The 24075-nt window shown below is 41.8% G+C and overlaps 1 protein-coding gene and 1 long non-coding RNA gene across 4 annotated transcripts in view; one reads left to right on the top strand and one right to left on the bottom strand.

Annotated features, from left to right (window-relative positions):
• Positions 1–21146, bottom strand: part of LOC104988400 — a 51465-nt gene extending 30319 nt beyond the window's left edge. Inside the window, exon 1 of the long non-coding RNA XR_825234.1 lies at positions 21007–21146. This is a non-coding gene — a long non-coding RNA (uncharacterized LOC104988400). The remainder of the gene's footprint in view (positions 1–21006) is intronic.
• PLEKHG7 (pleckstrin homology domain containing, family G (with RhoGef domain) member 7) overlaps positions 19695–24075 on the top strand; it is a 92288-nt gene continuing 87907 nt past the window's right edge. The window contains exons 1-2 of one of the 3 annotated variants that reach the window (XM_010839703.1): positions 19695–20041; positions 23212–23276. The gene's annotated coding sequence lies outside the window, so the exon portion shown is untranslated. Of the gene's footprint in view, positions 20042–20687; positions 21054–23211; positions 23277–24075 lie in introns of those variants that run through there. The other 2 variants (XM_010839704.1, XM_010839705.1) reach the window with 2 other exon arrangements.

Raw genomic sequence — 24075 nt, 5'->3', positions numbered from 1 at the left:
CTCTCTCTCTCACTCTCAATCCCTTCCCCCAAAGGAACTGTATTTTTCCCAATTACTATTTGAACAGTGGTAAGGATTTGACTCTCAGGGCATGGCTGATTATTATGGTGATACTTAAGACCTCCTAAATGCAAATGATTTTCCAAAGCTGGACAGACTGTAATGCCAAGAGCAGCACATTAACTTCCCCAGAGGAGAAAGCAGGTATAATACCAGACTCATAAGGCAAATGAAGCACTGACTTTCATGCTTTAGGGATCACATTTGCACATTCCAGAAACAAGCTCTCTGTACAAAACCATGGCCAGATTGACCCTTTCCTCACAATGCTTCCATGTGGTGCATTTTCAGTCTCATTAGAGTCATCTATGCAAATGAGATGGAAAAACAGACAGCCAGGTGACCATTAACAAGGAGGCGATGCAGTGCAGACGCACGCTGCCCTTGCTCATGCACAGCTGCTAAACGAGGGGTTGGGACCAACTGATCTACAAGGCTTTGTCAGCTCTGCAGTTCCTCGGGTGCATACCAAGAACGACAAAACAGCAAAGCCTGGCCGCCTCCAAGAGGGCTTTGTAACACAACAGAACTGAAGCCCGTCACTCTTAGGCTGGCCTTGTCCACTTTGCTGCAGGCTCAAACGGCTTACCAAAACCTTGAACCCAGCCCCTGCATTCAAGGCACAAGACCTGGGGTCAAGAAGCCCATGAAGTCAGAGGCTGCACCTTACAAGGGCCCTAGTTGGACTGTCCCAAAGTCTCCATAGAAACTCCTGGTTCTGTCGTGATCTTCTGCAACAGTTCTTGAACAGAATACAATTCCTGGAAAAGTCAAGCGTAAGATTATCATCACAGTGATGTGGTTGAATCCTATCACTCCACATCCAGCTCCATTGGGAGCGTTGTGGATAAAGGCCCAGAGCCCAGGACCACATGCAAAAGAGCAAAATGGTTCAAGAGCCCTAGAGTCAGAGAATCTGGATTCAAATCCAAATCCACTCTGCTGTGTGAAACCTCAGGAAAGTAGCTTAACTTCTCTAGTCTTTGGTTACCCTCAGTAAAATGTGGACCCCAAGAGCGCTTAATTCATAGGGTTTATAGAGAATTGACGGAGAAGGCCATGGCACCCCACTCCAGTACTCTTGCCTGGAGAATCCCAGGGATGGGGGAGCTTGGTGGGCTGCTGTCTATGGGGTCGCACAGAGTCGGACACGACTGAAGCGACTTAGCAGCAGCAGCAGCATAGAGAATTGATTGAGATAATCCTTGTACAATGCTCAGCAATGTGTTCAGGACAAAATAAGTGTTGGACAAATGTTTACTAAGGAAAAGAGACCCACCTAGAAATTATCTTTGCTTTCTGATGACAGAGATTACCTTTAACTGAAGAGAGAAGAAATACCCCCGTGTAACAAGGTTCCTAAAAGAAACCTTTTCTCAGTGACTCCCCTGGAATCAGGCGTGTTAAGGATCACCCTGACTGCAAGAACAACAGCAAATTATAGTTGAAGGTTAGCCTCTAGGACTGACTCCCAAATAAGAAAAGAACAAAGACCCCAACCTGCAAACTCTAGCACTGCGTCAGGCAAGGAAAGCATACGTCCTTGGAGAAAAGAGAACCAGAGCGGTCCTGGGTACACAGGATGGTGGGTGGAGCTGGGAGTTTGATACCACAGTGTCACTGAACTTCTCTCTCCTCCCAGCTCAGCCAGATTTTATATCAGGCATTAATTGTGGGTAAAACACAAAGATCATAACTTCAGGAGCACAGGATGAAATTAACAGTGTGCGACCAAGTTTGGAACCTTAAGAAGAAACATTTCAATACTTTTCCAATGAAAGCCCTTACACCTGCTAACTTGGGAGACAACCACTGGAATAGAGAGCAGTCAGGACCAAGCTGAGACAACCAAGCCATCCAGGGTGACGTCAAGAGGGACAACAGCATGGCCCCATAATTAGGGGAAAAAGAGCAGGGAAACTGCAGTGGAAGAGACAGGAAAGACTGAGGAGGGAGAGCTCTGCAGGTAGAAGGTGACAATGGCAATGTTTAGCGAAAACTAAATTTGACTTTCACAACAAACTATGAGTTAGAGCTGCTATTTTTCCATTTTGTAGATGTGAAATCAGGGATTCATGGCAAAAAATGTCTAAAGTTACATCACTAGAAAACAGAAAGCCTGGAGATTAAATCTAGCTCATGCCACTTGTATCATTTGCAAGTGATGAGCAGATGGAATCTAACTACCATGGGTCTACAAAGATGCAGTGGTATCATTGTCTCCATTATTTTTATCACTAATGTTACATCATAAGATTCTTTAGATGAACAAAATATGTGTGAACTTTGCCTTCCAGGAGCACATCATTTAACAAATACATTCAAAAATAACTCTCTCCTGGGACCTGAATGAGGTTGGTCTGAGCCACCTTCCATGGTTTAACGCCAGGTCCCAAGATTTCTGCCACTTCCGCTGAGTCCTTAGTATGGCTATGTCTAGCTCTAGGCTCTTCCTTTGCCATCTATGCTGGCTCAGTTTGGTACTGCTGCAAACTCAGCCCCTTCTGGTATCTCCACAAACACATGTACACACTCTCATACGTGCAGGACCTCACACCAAAAAGATTTCTGGCTATGGCAGAATTTACAGAAGAGAGGTTAACATCTTCTGGTTTATTTCACTTCAAACTAAACTGTAGGTTAGAAATTAGGTTTCTCTGTTCTTGAGATACCTTTTAGCCAACCAAGCATCCAGGAACTTCAACTAAGCCACTTCACCCCCGAGTAAACAAACCTAGCCACAGCACAAGTCTGCTGGGGTTCTTTATAACTGCACAAAAAACCTTGCATTTTCTGTCCTCTCTCCTTTCATTTTTCTCCTCAAAAGCTCACAAATATTCATCTCATTGTGTCCTTCAAAAGAGTGTAACCATCACCTTTCTTCTCTTGGTTCCTGCTGAAGCCAGAGCCATTTTTTTCCCACGTGTACCTTATCAATATATCAATGTGTTTACTTCTATGAGGGTTATTTCTGTGCCAACTGTTAAAGTAATCCACTAAATACCTTGCTACAACTGTATTATTACAAGCTTGATCCGATAAGCCCAAGAAGATAAAATAAATTTTCAGGTAGAAAGAACAGAATTACTTCCAGTTATAGATACTGATGAAATCTTAAGTGAGAAGGTTGATATAAGAAGGGCATTCCAGGCAAAGAGGACATCATGGGCAAAGATGAGCTACTGGCATCTGTCAGGGAAAAGTGCTTCTTTCAGTACTCAGACCTACAGGGATAGAAATGAAGAAAAAAAGATTGGGAAAGCACACTGGAGACCGGATGTTCAGGTTGGAAGAGACCTCCATTCCATTCTATAGGAAATGGGAAGCTATTTTTGAACAGGAAATTATTTTACCACCTCAGTGTAGAGACAAGAAATATAGGAGATCATTTATCAGCACAGAAATAACTCTCCACAATAGCAAGAAATGTGTATTCTGAACAAAGGAAGACCATGGGGTTCAGGTTCAAGATTTCTCCAGACCATTTCCTTGACCCTTTAAGAAGCTCCTTAACAGCTTCTGAGACCAGAAGATGGGAAGCAAGGGGGAAGGAGGATGGCTCTCTTATGTCTGCTATGCTGTCAATAATTTTGATTCTCTACTAATTAAGATTTTGCAGTGGATAGTTTTCCACTGTTTTCAAGTAGAATAGGGTATGTCCACCCAGTGACACTCCTGTGAACAGACTTGACCAAGAACAGCCAATTGTGAAGGTGTCTTAAGAAATAATATTTAGGGAGGGAGGGCAGTCTAGCTATTTGTATACAGACTATTTGTACTTTGGAGATGGATAGACTGGGTATTAAACCTGGTTCTGCTATTTATTAATACTAGCTGTGTGACCTCGAGCAAGTCAATTAACCTCTGTGGGGACCAAACAAAATACAACTGCAGCCCAAATTAAGTGTGAGTAGATGGAATCTAATATACCTAAAATGTGTCTGGAAAACAAAGATGATGTATGGAAAAATATCAGGCACACAGTAAATATTCAAAAAATAAAAGTTATCAACTTTTTTTTATTTTATTTTTTACCTTTACAATATTGTATTGGTTTTGCCATATATCAACATGAATCCACCACAGGTATACATGTCTTTCCCATCCTGAACCCTCCTCCCTCCTCCCTCCCCATACCATCCCTCTGGATCGTCCCAGTGCACCAGCCCCAAGCATCCAGTATCGTACATCGAACCTGGACTGGCGACTTGTTTCATATATGATATTATACATGTTTCAATGCCATTCTCCCAAATCATCCCACCCTCTCCCTCTCCCACAGAGTCCAAAAGACTGTTCTATATACATCTTCTTCTCCTTACTCCAAGACACTGGGGAGTGAAGTGCCACATCTGGCTCTCCCCTAGTGCCCTCTCCTGGGCATGGGATCCTTACACAAACCACCACAGGGTGCTGCCTCCTCCTGGCCCTGTCAGTGAAGACAGATGGCCAACCCCACACCTGCTGAACTTGCCCTGGCAGCAGGAACCCTTCTGTCCGGTCACCACTTCATGCCCATGACCTTCGTCTACTCACCCTGTTCAGACTCAACTGCAAGTTTTACTGAAAAGGCCTCTACCTCCTCTCTGCTTAGCCAAATCCCAATTCTGCTGCAAAGAGGAACAGGGCCAGATGCTGGAAAGAAGAATACGATAAAAAAGGACCCAGGCCTGCCCTCAAGGGGCCCACAAATTTGCAATGACTATGTCTTATTCATCTTTTTGCTTCTAAATCATGATGCAAGAACTCTATGAGTGTTGTTAATACTATTGTTGTTATTATTTAAAGGCTTGTTAAATGAAACTAGTAAATTAGTATGTTAACTTCAGTAGAACTTTACTTCCAATGTGGAACTCTTATAACACTAGAGCACAACAAAAAAAGGTAAAGCAGATAAACAAAGTATAAACTAAACATGCTTTTTAAAACAGATTTTTACTGGTGTATTTTAGAGGCATGATTTGACTAGGAAATGCTGTAGCTAAAGAGCCAGATATTAGAATCAGAACACTAAGCTTATTGGAGACAATGAAAGAAGTGGGGGATCCAGATCAAATTTTTAAAATAGTAAACAAATACATAAAATAAAAATAGGTTCATTCAATAGCTACATCTATAAAACAGAGATATTTTATGACTGCACCTCCATTTTGCTTCTCACACACCAAAAGACCCTGTTCCTCGCCGTTTCTTTGGTTCAGTACAGGTGCTGTGGGACTTACACAAGACTGGATACTGAGACAATGCTCCGGTTCTGATCAGAATGATCTCTGCGTGTTGCTCAGACCTTTGCATGATACACAGTTCTTTAAAAAGGGTCGAAGACAAAGCCACCAGAAAAAAAGTGCTGTCATTAAGTTCTTTGATATCACAGATAACGGTCATAAGGTCCTCAGATGTCTGTCTGGACCTGAAATGTCAAAGTAAAATGAGGATTCCTGAAACGCTACTCTGTAAAGGAACAAGTCACAGAATGCAAATGGTGGTGTCATCCTCTTTGGCATTATTTTGAATGACTTCATAACAAGGGCCTGGTAGGCAATGAGCTTTTGGAAAGAACACTGACCCCGGATTTTAGTATCAGCATCACACAAGAAGCTAAACGATCTTGGTCAAATATACTCTCCATATACTCCGATACACCCCACAGTCCATATACTCCATATATGCTCCAAATATACTCTTGGTTTCTACAACGGAAAACGAAGGGTTTCCCCTGGTGCCTCTGTCCCTTTCTCCCAGTGTTTGAGTCTCCGCCGCCTGTGAGGTCTAAGAGGTACGTTCCCCTGAGAAACTTGTTCCAAGAGGAGCAGATATTGTCACCATCTGTATTTTTCTGTGCCTTTCCCTTTTTTCTCTGCTGGCTGGAAATTTCTGAGACTCATTTTGCTTCAAGCAAACCATGGAACAGAAAGAAGCACTCATGGGAGTTTTGACTAAAGGCATCTAGAAGTTAAAATGTGAAAAAATGTATATAATGAGACCAGGATAACACAGCCACAGACCATCTAATGAAACAACTGTCTGAAAAACATTTAAGGAAAGCCACACTTAGAACCAAGGAACACATGCGGAGCAATGCACGAAGGATGCTCCACCTCCACGTCCCTCATCTCTGGGTGATACTAATAACAGCAAAGAATAGCTACACCCACAACTTAACAAAACAGCAAATCTAGCCTTGTGTGCATGCTCAGTCGCTTCAGCCATGTGGACTATAACCTGCAGGCTCCTCTGTCCATGGGATTCTCCAGGCAAGAATGCTGGAGTGGGTTGCCATGCCCTTCTCCAGGGGATCTTCCCCACCCAGGGATGGAACCCACATCTCCTTCTAGCCTTACTCTATGAAAATCCTGAATTGAAATTACTTTTAAGTCCTTCCTACAAACTAAAGGGCTTCCCTGGTGGTTCAGAAGGTAAAGCATCTGCCTGCAATGTGGGAGATCCAGGTTCTATCCCTGGGTTGGGAAGATCCCCTGGAGAAGGAAATGGCAACCCACTCTGGTACTCTTGCCTAGAAAATTCCATGGACGGAGGAGCCTGGTAGGCTACAGTCCATGGGGTCACAAAGAGTTGGACATGACTGAGCAACCACTTTCTTTCTTTCAAACTAAAAAATATATGGTTCTACTGATGAGAAAGTATGAAGAAGTCAAATTAGTGTTTAAATATTCGGACTTAAACACTTTAAAGTTTAACCACATCTTAAATAGCAAGAGTTCATTTGAAATAGTACCAGAAATAAATTATATGAAGGATTTTTTCCTGATAAATGTCAGATATTATTCACATGTTTCTCACAGTATGGCTTTAACTGAAACTTAAACACAGTAGTGTATGGACATATGCCTATTTCTCCATATGGATAAATTTGCTTTGTAAAATAAAGGCACCATTATTACGTTCTGTGATCTAATGTCCTTCTTCTTATAAATGTTTATCATAAAATGATTAAGAAGAAGTCAGACAGACCTGGTTTGAATGATAACTCTGCCACTTATCAGCTGAGAATTAAGTGACTTTGGGGGCTTTCCCAGGTGGCTCAGTGGTAAAGAATCCACCTGAAAATGCAGGAGACATGGGTTCAACCGCTCAGTCAGGAAGATATCCTTAAAGAGGAAATAGCAAATCACTTTAGTATTCATGCTGGGATAATCCGATGGACAGAGGAGCCTGGTGGGTTATAGTCCGTGGGGGTCACAAAGTTGGACATGACGGAGCAGACACACACACACGTGACTTTGGACAATGTACTTTACCTCTTCAGTTCAGTTTACTTTACCAGTTCAGTTTCTACACCTGTAAAATGTAATGATCCCCTCCTCATGGAGTGCTGGAGAAAGGGCGTAGACTCTAAAACATAGTGCTCAGTAAGTTGTTTTTGCAACTTGTTATTTTTGTAACTTGTGTGTGCATGGTCCCATTGCATGTGCATAGTCCAGGGAGATTAAAAAATAAATGCCAAAAAGTTGTTTGTATGTCCATTAGTTTGTGAGTTCCAAGCGACTTAGAAGATGTTTAAACGTGTTGGCTCTGTATGAATTCAGAGTAGAGGTGGTTCGAGGAAGCTGCTATGAATTACTGGGCAAGACATCCCTTTCATCCCATCCCTTGTAGGGGGCAGTAGCAGCAGCAAGCCATCATTCAGCTGCAATACTAGATAAAATGAGAAGACCTCCCTATGTGAACTGAGATCGTTAGCTGTTTTCTTTCCTGAGGAAGCCCTAGTATATTAATGGAAGAGCAGCCCAAATGGAGGAAGCAGTGAGTGCAAAGTCCCTGGTTTAACAGAAGCATAACTAACGTGTCCAAAAAGCATCAAGAAAGTCATTGTGGCAAGAGAGGCGATGCAACAGAAGATGAGGGCCTGGAAGTAACCGGTGGGGAGGGGAAAGACCTGGTTTGTCAGGACTTTGGCTTTTACGGGCAGTCAAAGGACATGACTCACCACGCTTATCTCTCAAAAACACCGTTAAGCGAAGAACACAAATAATGATCGCACAGCATCATGCCATCCCTATAAATTTTGCCACATACAAAACAATACCATACCCTGTTTTAAAAGTTCCTGAAGTACAAACTAAACTGTGGGAATTAGGCTGGGAAGTGAAGAATCGGGAAACAAGTCAAAGAGGTCTAGTCTTGTCTATTCAGGCTGTTACAACAAATGCCACAGACTGGGTGACTTGTGAACAACAGAAATCTCATTTCTCACAGTCGGAGGCTGAGACAGCCAAGATGGAGACACCAGCAGACTGTTTGCTGAGGACTTGCTTCCTAGAGGGCAACTTCTTGCTGTGTGTCCTGACATGGTGGAAAGGATACAGATCTCTCTGGGGATTTTTTTTTTTTTTTTTTTGAGGAGAGCCTGACAGCTCTGCTTACTTTATATAAATTGTTTCATCTGTAAAAGTTAGGGCCCCCAGACAACCAATCTCCCACCATCTTCCCCATGTCTGCCTATCCCTTGAACCCTCTGCACAGAGTCTGCCCTTAGCCTTGCTGGGAGCTGAGCATCAGAGCTCCAGATTCTTGGGCCAGAATGACCTAGACTATTTGGCACATGGATGAAAAGAGGGCAGGCTGCAGAACTGAACCCCATTCTCTAAGTCCCCCACCATCACCCTAAGCCCTCTGGGTCTTCGCTGAACCCTGACTGATGCTGGAGTCTCTTCTGTAGGAACACTAAGCCCAACCATGAGGGTCATGACCTAGTTACCTTCCCAAAGGCCTCATCTCCTAATACCATCATGCTTGGAAGTTAGGATTCAACATAGGAATGGGGGTGGGAGGACACATCAGACTGTAGCAGGACTTAGCTTTACCTGTAATATTTTTTCATGGGCCAACATATATCTATATTAATTATATGCATACAAAATATACCAATAGGGCTATATGTATGAGCATGAATACACACACATTTTTTTAAGTCTCTAAGAAAGCATGCCAAAGTGTTAGCATTTAGAAAATGAGCACATGAGAAACTTTTTTGTATGACTTTTAAACATTTTTAATATCAAAAATTAAAGAGAAACGTAAATCTCTTCAGTGTGTACCCCAGTCATATACCATCTTCTTGGATTTCTTTCATCACCCTCATCAGTGAACAAGTTGTCTTGCATAATTCTGATTCATTTGTCTATTTCACTGACCACACTGTCTATGATTGTGACCATGACAAATCTGATAAATCAGATTTCTATGCCATCACACAAACATTGATAAAAATGTTAATCAACACAGATCAAACAGGAACTCGTGGACCCCTCTATAGCCTGTCCCCTACATGAGCCTTTTTGGGATACAGGTGATCCCCATTAACCTACGTGAACTCCAGCTTAGCCCACATTTCCCCATCTTGTCCAGAAAGACAGCGGGAGAATCTTTGTCACATACAGTACTAAAAGTAGAATATACTACATATTTTAAAACTTCTCCTTATCAGGTGCAGACATAGAGAACAGACTTCTGGACATGGGGTGGGGGAAGGAAAGGGAGGGACAAATGGAGAGAGGAGCATGGAAATATATACACACTACCGTAGGTAAAGTGGATAGCCAGTGGGAATTGGCTGTATGACGCAGGGAACTCAAACCAGGGGTCTGTGACAACCTAGAGGGGTGGGATAGGGTAGGAGGTGGCAGGGAGGTCCAAGAGGAAATCCACATATGTTCACCTCTGGCTGATTCATGTGGATGTCTGGCAGAAACCGACACAGTATTGTAATTATCCTTCAAGTAAAAATAAATAATTTTTTTTTAAATTCTCTTTATGAAAAGCAGATAAACTACTGATGTTTTACAGACAAGGCTCTACGGACCCCTGTAATCTTTCCTGCTGCTACTGCTGCTGCTAAGTCACTTCAGCCGTGTCTGACTCTGTGCAACCCCATAGACGGCAGCCCACCAGGCTCCCCCGTCCCTGGGATTCTCCAGGCAAGAACACTGGAGTGGGTTGCCATTTCCTTCTCCAGTGCATGAAAGTGAAAAGTGAAAGTGAAGTTGCTCAGTCATGTCCGACTCTTAGCGACCCCATGGACTGCAGCCTACTAGGCTCCCCTGCCCATGGGATTTTCCAGGCAAGACTACTGGAGTGGGGTGCCATTGCTTTCTCCGAATCTTTCCGGAGTTAATCTATTTCACCTGGTGAGATGCTGCGTCTTTAACCACACACAAAGGGCACTCTTGGGGTTAATCAAAATGCATAGGCACTGAATACAGCAACCTCTGCTGAAAGAAATAAAACCAATTAACTGCAAGTGATTATTTAACTTTCTAATATGATAGTATCAGCCTTGTGCACTGATTATTCCTCAACAAATGCACCTGTTAGGCTATTACACATGCATGAGTATCAGATTATATAATCCCATAGACAATAGCCTAAGAAATATTTCTGCATGCAAAGACAACAAAATCAGGTAAAATGTTTTTTGGTCATTAAAGTCTAAAGATGACTATCTTATATAATGACTGTACGTGGTATAGGAAAGAATATGTATTGTGCTTTCAAAAACTCTACATCCATAGATAATGTGACAGTAATATGACCCATCTCACAGAATGCCTTTGCTTGAGAACAATTTCATGAGCACCATTTGAGAAAATTAGATCCATCGTCGCTCCATTTAGAAATGATTCTGGCTTATGTAACAAACCATGTTTTATCTCTTCCCTCCCTCTGCAGTCTTCAAGAACATTTTTCAGAAGAGCAGAAGGTTTATGCCTCTCCGTTTCTAGGGCTCCTGCTGCTTCTGCTTATTCACCACCTAAAGTCTTAATTCTCTCTTTGTAACACCACAACTGACTACTGCGGAGATAATTTTGACATAATCATGCTAGAATTATGACCTGGGGACAGCGATCACAGGGAAGTGGAAGAAGTCTTACAATGGGTCCTAAATCACAAAGAAGTAACAGAATAATTTTCACTCAAATGATCTGTTCTAGTGTCACTACAGTGAAAACTAAAATTCACAGGCTTGCTTTTCCTCCTCTACTGGGCTTTTAAAACTCATTTCCAAGATTGTTATTGAAGTTGGTAACTTCTTCACAGCTAGATTTTGACGAGAGAGGTAAACTCTGGTCACTTTAAAAATGTCATCACTAAAAATTGGTTGAGTTGAGCTGGGTAAAATGTGTTGGATAAATCAACAGCAGCTTATAACTTTAGCATAATTCAGAAATGAATTTCATACCTAAATCTCATCTCCACACTTTCCAAGGTAGGGGATTTGACTCTAGATCAGTCAACATAAGGACAAATTCATTCAGGTAAGTTGGAGCATTACTGTGAGCCCCTGTTGAATAACAAAGTAAAATTCAAAGCAGCCCACGCTAAAACTGAACAGAAGAAATACACCCCACTGTGCCTCTGCTGGGTCTTGGCATACACAGATGGGTTGTTACACAGCCAGGGCAGCCTAAGGAATTGTAAAACTTTAGTTCTGCCTTTCTCGCAGGCTGCTATGATGTTCAGTTGCTTGGTTTATTTCCACTTTTCCATATTGGCTTCTCTTTCTCTCAGAAACCCTAAAATTATTTTTCAACCTGATGTCAAAGAGACAAACAAAGTACAGTGTGAAAAGTTGGGGGCATATTTTAGCCACATCCCAATTCATTAAAAAAAAAAACAAAAACAAAAACTAAATTACTGTTGAAATGACTTCACTTTGCTGACAAAGGTCCATATAGTCGCTATGGTTTTTCCAGTAGTCATGTGTGAATGTGAGAGTTGGACCATAAAGAAAACTGAGTGATGAAGAATTGATACTTTTGAACTAGGTGTTGGAGAAGACTCGAGAGTCCCTTGGACTGCAAGGAGATCAAACCAGTCAATCCTAAAGGAAATCAGTCCTGAATATTCACTGGAAGGACTGATGCTGAAGCTGAAACTCCAATACTTTGGCCACCTGATGCAAAGAACTGACTCCTTAGAAAAGACCCTGATGCTGGGAAAGATCGAAGGCAGGAGAAGGGGACAACAGAGGATGAGATGGTTGGATGGCATCACCAACTTGATGGACATGAATTTGAGCAAGCTCTGGGAGTTGGTGATGGACAGGGAGGCCTGGTGTGCTGCAGTCCATGGGGTTGCAAAGAGTCGGACACAACTGAGCAACTGAACTGACTGAAATGAGTGTGGTGGACACAGTCTAATGTGACCCCAAAGTCACAATGAGTAACTCCCTCCTTGCTATTACAGATGGGACTTGTGATTTGCTTCCAAGCTATAGAATATGGCAAAAGTGATGGAATGTCACTCCTGAGACTATGCTATACAGTATGGGCTTCCCTGGTGGCTTAATCAGTAAAGAATCTGCCTGCAGTGCAGGAGACCTAGGTTCGATCCCTGTGTTGGGAAGATCCCCTGAAGAAGGAAATGGCAACCCACTCCAGTATTCTTGCCTGGAAAATCTCATGGACAGAGGACAGAGGAGCCTGGCAGGCTACAATCCATGTGGTCGCAAGAATCAGACACAACTTAGCAACTAAACCACCACATGTCTACAAGACTCCATCTTACCAAACTGGATAGAAAGGCCATCCCACTAGCCTTGACAAATCAAACTGTGTTGTGAACTGCCTATGGAGAGGAGCATGTGGCAGGGAACTGGAGGTGGCCTCTAGGACCTGAGTGCCATAGTCTTTCAACCACAGGAAAACTGAATTCTTCATCATCCATGCAAGATTTGAAGAAGACTCTAAACTCCGGAAAGGAATGCAGCTACTCCGGAAAGGAATGCAGCTCAGCCAATATCTTGATCATAGCTTTGTGAGATGGTGAACAGAAGATTCAGATAAGCTCTGCCCTGACTGCTAATACACAGTAACTTGAGGTAATCAATGTCAGCTGTTTTGAGCCAATAAACTTAGGATAATTTGTTATGCAGTGATAGAAAACTAATACAGTGACCAACAAAACAATCATATTAAAAAATACCTGCATAACCACTAGAAATCAAGGATTGGTGCCACCTGCAGATCAGAAATCTACAGTTTAATCTCCAAATACAGTCTAAGTGGTCCTGAGTCAAATAAAGATGATGAAAGCTGCCCACTTCCTGAGAACAACGTTTCTAGATGGTAGGGTGAGGAACTAATAGACCCCCAATGACACCGTTATATTATTGAGGATCCATCTGTATGCAAGCAAAGAAAGCATAACTCAAGTGACTTAGCAATAAAGGAACTTTAATAACTTAGGAAAAGATAAATGTAGAAGAATGTCTTTCTAGAGTCCAATGACAACTATTTCAGCGACTCAGTGACGTCACTGAGGCCCAGTTTTGTTTTGTTTTTTCCCCAACTCCACTCTCCCAGCCCTGGTGTCAGATATATCCTAAGACTGGCTTCTTCGCCAATACAGTTGCCAACAGTTCCAGTGCCACACACCTCCTCTTTCACATCCATCAGAAAAGAGAGCTGTTCTGTATTCTCAGCAAAATTCCCAAGAGTCACATTGACTGGACTGGACTGGCTTAGTTGACATGTCATCCTCCAAACACTCCTCGCAGCCAGGGGGCTGGAAGCCATAGTTGGCTTAACAAGGGTCATATGTTCCACCCTTCAAGCTGGGCATGGAACAAGCATGATGGAAACACATAAAACCTAATGGAAGTCACAGGTCTTTGGAAAGGGGAAGAGGTCAAGGATCCAGGGAGGCTACTAACAAATGTGTACTATAACCCCAAGCTGAAGAGGAGAGTCTGGTGCTGCACTATAACTCAGGAAGGAGTGCACTGAGAACCCATTGCTAAGTCCAGCCCTAGGGCCCTCTCACCTCAGCTAATAATGAACAGCTGCTGCACTGGGAGGCCTCAGACTTCCTTCCCAGTAAAGAGCCTCAGCAAGCAGAAGACTAAGCACGACGGGGTGCTGTTCTGCCCTAAACGTGTGCAATGGCACAGAAAGCTAGTTGTGACTGCAGCTGTGGCTCTAGATCCTTCTCTATGCCTCTTAGTCTTAAAAATCATTGAGCAAGCCATCTGATGATATAATTATATTTTTCTCATTTCTTCCTTTAAACAAATTCTATTTGAGATAGCTTGTCATAAATCCACACATTATCAGAACCCAGACCAATGCTTATTGGAGACCAAACAGGTAAATACTTCCCTTTACAATAATAGTAAATAGAATAACTACAGAGCCCATTAAAAGAGGCTACACAACATGGGAATAAAATAAAAGATTCTGAGATGGCTAGAAGAGCTGTCTTTCTTTGAAATCAAGTTATTTCAAGAAATAGAAAAATCAGAAGTTATCTGATTCAGGATTCTTTGACTTCAATTTTTAGATCACAAGTGTATAGCAGAATGTAGCATATACCTCCACTCATAATACATTAAATAATTCATATTTGAACACGATTCAAGACCCTAGAGCGTATCATCATGGAAAGGAAACATTTGCAATAAAAAAAAAAGAGTGACAGTGGAACAGTCCTCTTTATCTTAAAAGTAAAATGGACGTTAAAACCATTATGTTGTTGTTGTTTAGTTGCTAAATCGTGTCCAACTCTTTTGCAACCCCATGGACTGTAGCCCACCCAGCTCCTCCATTCATGGGATTTCCCAAACAAAGAATACTGGAGTGGGTTGTCCTTTCCTCCTGCAGGAGATCTTCCCTACTCAGGATCAAACCTACATCTCCTGCATTGGCAGACAAATTCTTTACCAGTGAGCCATCTGGGAGGCAAAGTTATTACAGAAGCAGTTAAAATCCAGTTTGGACTGTGAAGAAAATGGAACAAGCAAAATAGTGAATGATGTCAAGACATTATCCCCAACTACAAAGGAGAAGGTAAAACCAATAAAAATAATGTAGAGAAGACGTGAAATATCAGAGTCAGGTGATAATAGCAGATGTCCCCCAAAGAAAGAGAACTAACAAAAGAGAGAGCTGGAAGAAGCACAAGCTGGAATCAAGATTGCCGGGAGAAATATCAATAACCTCAGATATGCAGATGACACCACCCTTAAGGCAGAAAGTGAAGAGGAACTAAAAAGCCTCTTGATGAAAGTGAAAGAGGAGAGTGAAAAGTTGGCTTAAAGCTCAACATTCAGAAAACAAAGATCATGGCATCCGGTCCCATCACTTCATGGGAAATAGATGAGGAAACGGTGGAAACAGTGGCAGACTTTATTTTGGGGGGCTCCAAAATCACTGCAGATGGTAACTGCAGCCATGAAATTAAAAGACGCTTACTCCTTGGAAGGAAAGTTATGCCCAACCTAGATAGCATATTCAAAAGCAGAGACATTATTTTGCCAATGAAGTTCCGTCTAGTCAAGGCTATGGTTTTTCCAGTGGTCATGTATGGATGTGAGAGTTGGACTCTGAAGAAAGCTGAGTGCCAAAGAATCGATGCTTTTGAACTGTGGTGTTGGAGAAGACTCTTGAGAGTCCCTTGGACTGCAAGGAGATCCAACCAGTCCATTCTGAAGGAGATCAGTCCTGGGTGTTCTTTGGAAGGATTGATGCTAAAGCTGAAACTCCAATACTTTGGCCACCTCATGTGAAGAGTTGACTCATTGGAAAAGACTCTGATGCTGGGAGGGATTGAGGGCAGGAGGAGAAGGGGACGACAGAAGATGACATGGCTGGATGGCATCACCGACTCCATGGACGTGAGTCTGGGTGAACTCCGGGAGTTGGTGATGGACAGGGAGGGCTGGTGTGCTGCGATTCATGGGGTCGCAAAGAGTCAGACACGACTGAGCAACTAAACTAAACTGATAATTAAGTAGTTGATAGTACATACCAAATCCTAGGCAAAATTAAACCCACTCTTACATATCCTGACTGAACACTTCTAATTTCAAGTATAAAGAAACAATTTTTTTAAAGAAAAAATATAGGAACAAATAGTTAAAAAATATATACATCACAAAGAAAAGTTTGTAAAGTTTTAAGTACCCACTAAAGAGCAACAAGTCTATTGACTTCCTGTCACAAATACTATTGACTGAAAATCTTATAAAAACATCTACAGACTTTTAGAAGAAAATATTTTAGTTCAAGAATTCTACATCCAGCATTCATATGTTATAGCTCATATGCAATGGCTCAGAATATGTACTGCCTAGAAAAACTTTCTTGAACAAACAACTCAAAGATGTTGAGATGTATCTGTAGACATTGAAATTAACCATTTTAAACACGGCTGCACTGGACTTTTATAACCCTAAAACCTAAAAAATAGCTCAAATAAAAATTATACCTCTTCTCAGGCAAAAATATACAATAGGGCAAAGACAGCCTCTTCAATAAGTGGTGCTGGGAAAACTGGACAGCCACATGTGAACAAAATGAAATTAGAACATTTCCTAATGCCATACACAAGGATAAACTCAAAACGGATTAAAGACCTAAATGTAAGACCAGAAACTATGTAACTCTTAGAGGAAAACACATGCAAAACACTCAATAAAAAAAGCAAGATCCTCTGTGACCCACCTCCTAGAGTAATGGAAATAAAAACAAAAGTAAACAGGTGGACTTAATTAAGCTTAAAAGCTTTTGCACAGCAAAGCAAACTATAAAACGGTGAAAAGACAACCCTCAGAATGGGAGAGAATAATAGCAAATGAAACAACTGACAAAGGATTAATTTCCAAAATATACAAGCAGCTCATGCAACTCAATAGCGGGAAAACAAACCACCCAATCAAAAAGTGGGGAAAAGACCTAAACAGACATTTCTCCAAAGAAGACATACAGATGGCTAACAAACACACGAAAAGATGCTCAGCATTGCTCATTATTAGAGAAATGCATATCAAAACTACAATGAGGTAACTCCTCACACCAGTCAGAATGGCCATAATCAAAAATTCTACAAACAATAAATGCTGGAGACGGTGTGGAGAAAAGGGAACCCTGTTGCACTTTTGGTTGGGAATGTAAATTGATACAGTCACTATGGAAGACAGTATGGAGATTCCTTAAAAAACTAGGAATAAAACCAGAATATGACCCAGCAATCCCACTTCTAGACATATATCCTGAGGAAAGCAAAATTGAAAAAGACACATGTACTCCAATGTTCACTGCAGTGCTATCTACAATAGCTAGAACATGGAAGCAGCCAAGGTGTCCACTGACAGATGAACGGCTAAAGAAGCAGTGGTACATACACACAACAGAATATTACTCAGCCATAGAAAGGAACGCATTTGAGTCAGCTCTAATGAGGTGGATGAACTAAAGCCTACTATACAGAGTGAAGTAAGTCAGAAAGAGAAAAATATCGTATACTGATGCATATATACGCAATCTAGAAAAGATGGCACTGATGAATTTATTTGCAGGGCAGCAATGGAGAAACAGACATAAAGAATAGACTTATGGACATGGGGAGAGGGGAGGAGAGGGTGAGATGTATGGAGAGAGTAACATGGAAATTTATATTACCATATGTAAAATAGATAGCCAATGGGGATTTGCTCTATGTCTCAGGGAACTCAAACAGGGGCTCTCTATTAACCTAGAGTGGTGGGATGGGGAGAGAGATGGGATGGGAGTGGGGTTCAAGAGAGAGGGGTCCTATGTATACCTATGGCTGATTCATGTTGATGACTGACAGAAGACAACAAAATTCTGTAAAAATTATCCTTCAATTAAAAAACAAATATTTTTTTAAATTTTTAAAAATAGAAAAGAAATCATACCTCTTTTCAAACACTAGGAAAACAAGCTTTTTAAGAAATTTTTCAATTGAAGACCCATATTGGCCTGGAAGTCAGTGTAAACAAGAAGGCAAAGCAGGATACAATGTTAGCACAGGCACGCTCTTTCACTTGTACTCAAGCAAAGCGTATGTAAACAGAGAAGTGCACGCAGTGTAAGTGACCAGTGAATGAATTTCCACAAAGACAACATCCAGGTGCCAGCACACAGGTCAGGAGACTGAACGTACAGGGATCCCAGGAGTCCCACTCTTGACTCACAGCCACTGTCCCTTCCCAAGATGAAAATCTCAATTCTAACTCCCAATACTGTTGCTTAACTTGGCCCATTCTTGTTGTTATTATAAATACAAACACAGAGTTTGGCTTCTTTCTCTGAACTTTGTGTTTGGGACTAGAGCAACTGTTTCTTCACCCTCAGAGTTTACTATATCAATGTATTTGCTGATGATGGACATTCTATTAAAATGGACATTGGGATTGTTTCCAGTCTAGGGCCATTCTCTGATTCTGTTAGAAGAAATAAAAGTCTATCAACACAAAGATCAATGAGAGCCAGCACCAGCCTGAGTCCGGGAGACCTGGAGTACAGTGAACTGGAGCCTGCTTGTCCTCCCTAACACAGGGAGCCTGTTCTCAGGTCTAGCCCTTTTACACAGATACGGAAGTGTGGGAATAGGAATGTGGTATTGCCAGATGTTTCACTGAAAAATAAAACTTGCGATCAAAACAAAAAAACAAAAAAACCTGCAATCCAAACTTTTCTATAAAAACGCTTAACTTTTAATGTGGGATTTTTTTTTTTTTAACTGGAAGGTCACACAGATATAGAAAACAAACTTATGGATACTAAGGGGGAAAGGTGGGGAGGGATGAATTGAGAGATTTGGGATTGACACACATACACAGTGATATATATAAAACAGATAACTAATAAGAAAGCTACTGTACAGCACAAGGAACGCTACTCAATACTCTCATGACCTCTATGAGAACAGAATTTAAGGAAGAGTAGATTTACGTATATGTTTAACTGAATCACTTTGCTGTACAGCAAAACTAACACAAAATCAACTATTCTCCAATTTTTTTTATAAAATTAAAAAAAAAAACTAGAAGTCCAGTCAGAATTCTACAGCTTGAAGCCTCAGATCTAGGTATTCATGATGCAAAAAGAGCTTATCAGGATTTAGACTTTGTGAAGGGGCTCATCCCAAGCGGCTTTCTCCCCAGTGAAGACTTATCCTGATCAAGTAAAGGCTTTGTTTCAAGGCTTCCCTGGTGGCTCAGAAGTTAAAGTGTCTGCCTCCAATGCAGGAGACCCAGGTTCCATCCCTGGGTTGGGAAGATCCCCTGGAGAAGGAAATGGCAACCCATTCCAGTATTCTTGCCTGGAGAATCTCATGGACGGAGGAGTCTGGTAGGCTACAGTCCACGGGGTCCCAAAGAGTCGGACACGACTTCACTTTCACTTTCACTTTTGTTTCAAGAAGGTTGCCCCAGGTCCTGAGGGAAAAGCTGGCCCTCAGGATCCCCTCTGCACCATGGCAGCCCTTCCCCAATCAAAATGCCTCCCTGTCCCTTTTATTCTTTAGAGGTTAAATTATCCTTTTTCCCCCTGATAATCCTTTGTGACCTTTCTGTAGACTCTTAATTTTCTTATTTAAGATACAACCAGAGGTTGAAAGTTTCTGGATGGGTGTCAAATATCCCATTATCATCATCCCCCAGGAGACACAGTTTTACAATCAGGCTTGCGTGAGGGGACTTGCTGATGAAGTTCAACCTTCACTTCCACAAACCCAAAGCTAAAATACTTGATTCATTTTTCTTTCTTCCTCAACTGAAACAATTCATTGCTACATAGCTTGGCAGGAGCTCAGACTATTTATGCTGGCTCCATGCTGGCAAAATAAAGAAATGCCCTTGATACCGCATTTTGGGTTTGACAGTGTCAGTAGTAAAGTGAGAAGGTCAAGTCATTTTTCAAAGTTCTAAGTAAATGATGTTCTAAAGAGACCAATATGAAAGGATTAAGGACTAATGCAAAGGTTATCACAAGGCCAACGTCTATAAATTAGATCTTTTTTCCCCCTAAGGCAGCAGCTCTCAAATCTTTCATCTGTAAAAAATCACTGGGAGACTGGGGGCCCCACCCCTAGATATTCTGACTCAGGAGGTGGGGAGGGGCAAGAATTCACCTTTCAAACAAAGTCTCAAGCGGTACTGATGCTTTTGACCCAGGGAGCCCACTGTGAGAATCACTGACCTAAAGAAACCTTCACAGTAAGTATCTGCAATGATTCTAAACAATGAAAACCAGTAAATTAGCCCGAATTAGAATTTGTTTGTATTTGCTTTTGTAAAGAGTCTGAAGAAATATTTTTTAAGATGGTGTACATTCCTGGGACTGTATGCCGTATCTCCATCTAGACACCAAAGGTTTTCTGGGGTACTGCTCAAATGAGAATACCGGGAGATACAAACGTTTTCCGTTTGCATTTTAATTACTTGAAAATTAATGCTCACAAATGTGTTCCCAAGTACAATGATCGTTTCCTCTATTATTCAATGCTTATCCAAAGATTTCACTGAAGTGAACTGAACTGTTAGTTGCTCAGTTGTGTCCAACTGTCTGCAACCCCATGGTTGCTCAGTTGTGTCCAACTGTCTGCAACCCCATGTGGACTGTAGCCCACAAGGCTCCTCTGTCCATGAGATTTCCCAGGCAAGAATACTGGAGTGGATTGCCACTTCCTTCTCCAGAGAATCTTCCCCATGAGGGAAGCCAATGCTTATTAAAACACTCCACTAAATAAATACAAAATGTTTTAGGATGTAAGCACTGTAAGGTTGAAAGGAATGTTTTCTCACAACTTTGGAGAAAGCAAACGGATAAGATACCTAAAACTGTCTCACTGAGCTATCAGTGATGCTCACTGAGTACCGAAGGGGAAGTAAAAAGCCACATTTGCATCCTCCCTTTATTGGATCAGTTACTGTTCAGTAGAAACAAATCACCTGACCTGGGCGGTCTTAGATTCTGAACTTGCTTTCCCTTAGACCTTTTCATAAACAAATAACTAGAAATTTCTCTAAGAAGGGGAGAGGCCAGTTCCTCCTTTCAGCTCCTGTCAAGTGTGCCTGTGCTCAGCCAGGAGGGTTCATTGTTACAGGCGTGGAACCTGTTCTTCCGAAACCTCGCCTGGGAGCTTGCTCTGAGGTCTGCAGGCTCCCCTGTCAGGACCTACCTGGACAATGTCACCTTCAGAGGCAGACCATCCCACAGGTATCAGAGGTGATGTTCAGCTGCTACTGGGTTCTCTTCTTGCATTTTTCATTTGTTCAGATCCTGTTGCTACCAGTTTCTCTTGGTCCTGTCTTGCTGGTCTCGCAGGTCTAAGCATAATGGGTGAATCATTAATCTGTGTGGTTTAATTTCAAGTACACTGAGATTGCTTTCCCCAACAGTGAGGGTGGTGGTTGCTGGCTTCTTAAAGCTTGGGTGATCAAAGCCTGGTGAATTCACTTTATAATACAGTGATCATTTATTGATTCAGTCTTCTAGGGAAGTAAAGGAGAAGAGATAGCCTGAACTTTTTGGTTAACTTTTGGCTTCTTATCAGATCCATGGGGATAATCATTTAGAGAGGGCCTCCCAGGAGCCTCACCTATTATCCCTGCAAGGAGCTTGTGAGGGAGGGACTTTATTATCCTTTCATAAATGTGGCCTGGAGGCTGACCCAGGCAAAGAGGCTTGTCCCAAGTCACAGGGCTAGCTGGTGCTTAGGCAGAGAGAGCAAGCAGATGGTTAACTCTAGAGCCTGGGCTTCTCTTCTCAGCAATGGCCTTCCAAAGCTCTGCTATAGCTAAAGTTTCTTCAGTTCTACAGTGAGGGATGTCAGCAGTTACTGCTGTCTTGGTTCCAATATTTGAGACACTGGCCAGTAAATAATACTTAATGACCCTTGGAAACAATGGAAACATTGAGAGACTTTATTTTCCTGGGCTCCAAAATCACTGCAGATGGTGACTGCAGCCAAGAAATTAAAAGACGCTTGCTCCTTGGGTGAAAAGCTATGACAAACTTAGACAGCATATTAAAAAGCAGAAGCATTACTTTGCCAACAAAGGTCCATCTAGTCAAATCCATGGTTTTTCCAGTAGTCATGAATGGATGTGAGAGCTGGACTATAAAGAAAGCTGAGCACTGAAGAAATTATGCTTTTGAATTGTGGTGCTTGAGAAGACTCTTGAGAGTCCCTTGGACAGCAAGGATATCAAACCAGTCAATCCTAAAGGAAATCAGTCCTGAATATTCAAAGGAAGGACTGATGCTGAAGCTGAAGCTCCAATACTTTGGCCCACCTGATGCGAAGATCTGACTCACTGGAAAAGACCTTAATGCTGGGAAAGATTGAAGGCAAGAGAAGGAGATGACAGGATGAGATGGTTGGATGACATCAGTGACTCAAGGAACATGAGTTTGAGCAAGCTCTGGGAGTTGGTGATGGACAGGGAAGCCTGGCGTGCTGCAGTCCATGGGGTCGCAAAGAGTCGGACACGACTGAGCAACTGAACTGAACTGAATGATCTTGGGTATAATAACCAGGTACTAACTGCCACACCCTAAGTCAGGACAATTAGAAGGAAATCTGAAGCAATGTCCTAACCCCTCTAAGGAGAAGAAAGAAGGTACAAGAAACCCAAGCACTAAGAATTCTGAGAGAAATATTATGCAAGTGCCTATGTAAACATTCTGAACTCCTTTAGCCATGTTGCTGCCTGGAATTATAACAATGCTTTGCTGAGAAACACAATATAATCCCCCAGTTGTGGTATACATGTGTAGAAGTAACTCCAGCCCTCAGCTCAGCCATTTGTCAGGAGAATGAGGAATGAGGTCCTCCAGCAAAGGACCTGAAAAGAGACCTAATATACCTGTTTTCATTAGTAATCATTCTTCTCCTACAAAGAACATGGTATCAGCCAGAAATAACCTAAAATCTAAAATCAAAACCAGTTCAACCTCACCATAACTAAAATGTTAAGTTTCCTAGCAGGTATTACTCTCTCCCTTTGCCCCCCACATAAGGGTACCGCGTGCATTTTTGTTCTACATGTGAAGCTCTGTTAACATTTGAGACTCGGCTCAAAATATTAAAGCAAACCCAGGGTTAAGAATCTCAGGTTTTCTTTTGTAGATAAGAGTCTGTTAACGTCAGTTGATATCTAAGTAGTTCCTTAAACAACTCTCCAGTCTAAAATCCGGCATCTGGTAATTTCACTTGGCTTTAAACCAGAGGAGAGCCAGGGAATAAATGTAAGAGAATAGAGTCCCCCTAAATCAATGTCACAGCATTGTCATAGCAATATCATGATGTTGGGCTCCTCCCGTGCTCCTCCCGTTTACTGATAAGAGTAAATCTAAGAGCCTATTAATTCTCTTGACACAGGATTACTGGACTTCTATGCCTGAAACAGATTAGAAGAAACCAAGGAATGAAAGAACCTGCCATAGGCAAGTACAAAACTAGAATTAATGACTAAAAATTTGGGAGTACATCAGTGTGGGGCCATTTCATATGGGGTAAACAATTGTATGCTACAAAAACCTGCAGCAATTACTGTAGTTTCCATAGAACTACAGTAACTAGTCATAACAGTGCATGTTAGCTAATCTCATGAGTGACAATCAACATAGGACAGGTCTTCAAGAATTTACGAGTGCCCAGTATTCTCTATTATCAAATTGAGGACGTAAATAAGACACAGTAGAAAAAGTTCTACTAAAAAGTACTGTCAATGCAATTAAAATTATACAGCACTAAAAGAACAAATTAGCTATCCTTAAAATTGGGCTGTCCATTCCTGAAGGGTTACAGACTGCTTTAGAATTATAGACTTGCTGGGAGATCCCTGACGGCCTAGTGGTTAGGATTCTGTGCTCTCACTGCTGTGACCTGGATTCAATCCCTGGTCCGGGAGCTGAGATACCTACCACAAGCCACGTGGTGCAACCAACGGAATAAAGGATTATAGATTTGCTGAAGTTATTATTGGAAATCTCAGAATATGTGGTCAACTACTGATGTTCCTCAACCAACAAGCCATGTATCATCTGAAACCATTTCCCACATTGCCAATGCCAAGGGAAGATGGTTATATTATCTCTTCCACAGTCCCACATCAGACGTGTAAATAATCAGGAGTTGACCCTTAAGTAATACTTGATAGATGGGGGTAAGGATTGATGCTTTTCCACAGGAAACTACTTTCTTCATATGGAAAACTACAAAATAATGAAATAGCAGTAAGTT

Source organism: Bison bison, unplaced genomic scaffold, assembly GCF_000754665.1.
Source record: "Bison bison bison isolate TAMUID 2011002044 unplaced genomic scaffold, Bison_UMD1.0 scf7180017864133, whole genome shotgun sequence".
Taxonomy (NCBI): Eukaryota; Metazoa; Chordata; class Mammalia; order Artiodactyla; family Bovidae; genus Bison; species Bison bison.
This window is presented reverse-complemented; position numbering and strand designations above follow the sequence as displayed.